At 46.5% G+C, this 4,679-nt stretch overlaps 1 non-coding gene across 1 annotated transcript; it reads right to left on the bottom strand.

Moving 5' to 3' along the window:
• Positions 1-295: 295 nt before the first annotated feature.
• Positions 296-369, bottom strand: Trnat-ugu (transfer RNA threonine (anticodon UGU)). Its single transcript has one exon. It is a non-coding gene; the product is annotated as a tRNA-Thr (tRNA).
• Positions 370-4,679: the final 4,310 nt, after the last annotated feature.

Here is a 4,679-nt window from a genome sequence, read left to right as displayed (position 1 = left end):
TATTTGTTGAAGGATTCTCAGCAATAGACGCTGCGTGACTTGTGAATTGGTATAAGAATCAGTCAAACTATCGATGAATGGAAAGCTTTTGTGGGCATTTCTGGACTCATCTCAACTACTTCTACTCGATATATAGATACGAAAATTTTTGTGTCGAACAAAACTTATCATTTCGCATGCGTTGTAATGCGGTAGCTGCCCCCAGGAATAATACATAAAATGAATTTACAATGAAAGGAACACCCTTAGCTGCTTACAGGCGTGGACATATGTCAACGGCGAGAGATAAAATGTGAGCCCCGACCGGGATTCGAACCCAGGATCTCCTGCTTACACGGCAGAAGCTCTATCCATCTGAGCCACCGAGGACACAGAGGACAGCGCGACTGCAGGGATTTATCTCTGGCACGCCTCCCGCGAAGCCCACATTCTCAACGTATTGTCCCGCACTACATTCGTAGTGCCCCCGCCCATTGTACTCATTCGGACATGTCCGAAAGAACAGATATCATCTTGGTAAATATATATTAAAGGCTCACCGGCCACTTGACCATCTTCTTCTTCTGTGCGAATGCACAAACAGTACCCGAACTCTTACGGGAATCGGCAACGCGCCGCGGGTAATGAGTATAATGGGCGGGGGCACTACGAATGTAGTGCGGCACAATACGTTGAGAATGTGGGTTTCGCGGGAGGCGTGCCAGAGATAAGTCCCTGCAGTCGCGCTGTCCTCTGTGTGCTCGGTGGCCGCCGGCACCGTAGCTCAGCGTGTTCGGTCAGAGGGTTTAGCTATCCTCTGTAATAAAAAAACTGAGTGAACGGATCAACGAACAACCAGCACCAGTGTCATAGGACGTCCGCCACGAACAAAGTCAACGAGCAATATAGAACAAAATCAGATAAAAAAAATGGAGGGGGGGGGAGGGGGTTGCTCAGATGGATAGAGCGTCTGCCATGTAAGCAGGAGATCCCGGGTTCGAGTCCTGGGCGGGGCACGCATTTTCATCTGTCCCCGTTGACGTATGTAAACGCCTGTCAGCAGCTAATGGTGTTCATTTCATTGTAATTTCATTCTAACAAGCTGCTAGGACACTGATGGTGTCTGTTCTTTCGGACATAGTATAAATACATAAAATGTTTTTAAAGTCAATATTTTGAAAAAAAGTCTTCTTCAGCATTATTATGGGATGAACTGGATCATAGTTTAACGCGTACATGACTAAAAAGAAAGTTTTCTTTGGTCACTTGTACTGGAGTTGAAACATCAATGGAGATACAGAGAAGAGGTTGGCTTCGGTCCTCTGTAAGTACAGCATTAAGGCAGAGGAATGGCATCTCCATTTTCCGTGAGTATTAAAAGACGAATAATGTTTTTACTTCGAACATTAGTCCTGCTTTAGCTGTAATTAAGTTTACAACCTCTTTTGAAATCACCTTAGTACGCTGAAATTAATCAGTCTGTTTTTTTCTAGACGTTGTACGATAGGGCAAAGAACGCTTCTGTGTCCGTAAATAACCCCATCCCCTAAGATAATGTGCTCTTTCTTAATAGGAGGACCTCAGCAATATCATCTGCACTGCTCATAAGACATTTCCTGCACATGTTCATTTCGGTCTGTATTTTATGTAATATTAACTAGAAGTAAAAAATGAAACGATCGTACGGCATTGCTGGCCGGGAGGCCCCGTCCGGAGAAGTTCGGCCGCTGACTGCCAGTCTTGTTTCAGTCGATTCCACACTGGGGAACTCGCGCGCCGGCGATGAGGGCGAGATAATGATGAGGGCAACACAACGCCCAGCCCACGAGCGGAGAAAACCTCCGTCCCAGCTGGGAATCGAACCTGGGCCTGCTGCATGGGAGGCAAGCGCGTAACAAATTTTTTTTTTTCTGATCTCCTATGTTCGTTAAACTTCGTTGCGTTTGTCCAGGGGGGACGTCCCATGACAGCTGTTGAAGTTCATCGTTGATCCCTTCACTCAGTTTTTTTTTTTAATTACAGAAGGCAGCTTACCCTCTGACTGAACACGTTGAGCTACTGGTGACGGCAGAACCACTCAGCTAAGCAGTACTAGAAGTACTTACAGGGTGTTTCAAAAATGACCGGTATATTTGAAACGGCAATAAAAACTAAACGAGCAGCGATAGAAATACACCGTTTGTTGCAATATGCTTGGGACAACAGAACATTTTCAGGCGGACAAACTTTCGAAATTACAGTAGTTACAATTTTCAACAACAGATGGCGCTGCAAGTGATGTGAACGATATAGAAGACAACGCAGTCTGTGGGTGCGCCATTCTGTACGTCGTCTTTCGGCTGTAAGCGTGTGCTGTTCACAACGTGCAAGTGTGCTGTGGACAACATGGTTTATTCCTTAGAACAGAGGATTTTTCTGGTGTTGGAATTCCACCGCCTAGAACACAGTGTTGTTGCAACAAGGCGAAGTTTTCAACGGAGGTTTAATGTAACCAAAGGACCGAAAAGTGATACAATAAAGGATCTGTTTGAAAAATTTCAACGGACTGGGAACGTGACGGACGAACCTGCTGGAAAGGTAGGGCGACCGCGTAAGGCAACCACAGAGGGCAACGCGCAGCTAGTGCAGCAGGTGATCCGACAGCGGCCTCGGGTTTCCGTTCGCCGTGTTGTAGCTGCGGTCCAAATGACGCCAACGTCCATGTATTGTCTCGTGCGCCAGAGTTTACACCTCTATCCGTACAAAATTCAAACGCGGCAACCCCTCAGCGCCGCTACCGTTGCTGCACGAGAGACATTCGCTAACGATATAGTGCACAGGATTGATGACGGCGATATGCATGTGGGCAGCATTTGGTTTACTGACGAAGCTTATTTTTACCTGGACGGCTTCGTCAATAAACAGAACTGGCGCATATGGGGAACCGAAAAGCCCCATGTTGCAGTCCCATCGTCCCTGCATCCTCAAAAAGTACTGGTCTGGGCCGCCATTTCTTCCAAAGGAATCATTGGCCCATTTTTCAGATCCGAAACGATTACTGCATCGCGCTATCTAGACATTCTTCCTGAATTTGTGGCGGTACAAACTGCCTTAGATGGCACTGAGAACACCTCGTGGTTTATGCAAGATAGTGCCCGGCCACATCGCACGGCCGACGTCTTTAATTTCCTGAATGAATAATTCGATGATCGTGTGAGTGCTTTGGGCTATCCGAAACATACAGGAGGCGGCGTGGATTGGCCTCCCTATTCGCCAGACATGAACCCCTGTGACTTCTTTCTGTGGGGACACTTGAAAGACCAGGTGTACCGCCAGAATCCAGAAACAATTGAACAGCTGAAGCAGTACATCTCATCTGCATGTGAAGCCATTCCGCCAGACACGTTGTCAAAGGTTTCGGGTAATTTCATTCAGAGACTATGCCATATTTTTGCTACGCATGGTAGATATGTGGAAAATATAATACTATAGAGTTTCCCAGACCGCAGCGCCATCTGTTGTTGAAAATTGTAACTACTGTAATTTCGAAAGTTTGTCTGCCTGAAAATGTACTGTTGTCCCAAGCATATTGCAACAAACGGTGTATTTCTATCGCTGCTCGTTTAGTTTTTATTGCCGTTTCAAATATACCGGTCATTTTTGAAACACCCTGTATGTTAGACGTGATGTGGACCTTAGCCTCAACATTATTCGTATCCGCAATTGTTTTTTCATGTACCGTATCTCTCATCTTTATTGTCATTAGTTGTTTTATGAGGTCATCCATTTTTTATCTCCAACTGATACAGCGTCAGTCAAAAATAAATTTACAACTTGGGAATGATATAGAAATTTATTGAGATAACTTACAGAATTGGTAGATGTGTCATTTTGTAGCACACAACCTCAGTTTTGATTCACGTAGTGCATCAGTACCCCACTCGGCCACCAGGAGCGCCAGCATAGTCAAAACTTCAGATGGCTGCTTTCATTGGCGCAGAGTGTGTCTGGATCAGCCTGAGAAGTTTTTAATTCCACATATCAATGAAGATGATCAAGATGGATGGTTTACTACCAGGCAGAGTGTTCACCATCTCATTTCCTCACGGAAGCTCGAGGTCTCCTCGATAATCGCTTCCCAGCTGTGTGGTGGAGCTCATCGAAGACCGTGTGTATGTTCCTCTCCTACCAAACAATTTACCCCTGTGAAAAACCGAATCTGCGCCGCCGTTGGGCAAGTTACACCCAGTTTGCCTCAAGAGTGTGGGAAGAAACTGGTTATCGGTGGGACGCTTGTGCTATCACAAACGGTAGGCTGTAACACATCTTTCAAGGGAAAAGAAAAATTCTCTATTGAATAATTATGCCGAGTAGCGGCAAAGAATTCATTTATGTACATTTTGATAGGCGCAGGAGATAATGTCTCAGATTATTTTATTCCTGAAACAAAAGACAAAAACTTAAAGCTGTTCTTCTGTTCTGTCTGTTAGGCTGCGTTCACAGTGCCGGCCGGGCCGAGCCGAGCCTGGCCGGGCCGCCGCCCGCTTCGATATCAAACACATGGTTTTGAATTGCGGTGTTCACACTGGCGGCCGGGCCGCGCCGACACGGCGTGAGCCTCCCGGAGCCGAGCCGACGACATCCCGAGTGTCTCAATATTGCCGGCGCGAGCCGACCGCAGGCGCGAGCCTGTGGAGCAGCACTACAGCTTCTGCAGTACA

This window comes from Schistocerca cancellata, chromosome 11 (assembly GCF_023864275.1).
Source record: "Schistocerca cancellata isolate TAMUIC-IGC-003103 chromosome 11, iqSchCanc2.1, whole genome shotgun sequence".
NCBI classification, from domain to species: Eukaryota; Metazoa; Arthropoda; class Insecta; order Orthoptera; family Acrididae; genus Schistocerca; species Schistocerca cancellata.
The sequence above is the reverse complement of the archived record's forward strand: the minus strand, read 5'-3'. Positions and strand labels throughout refer to the sequence as shown.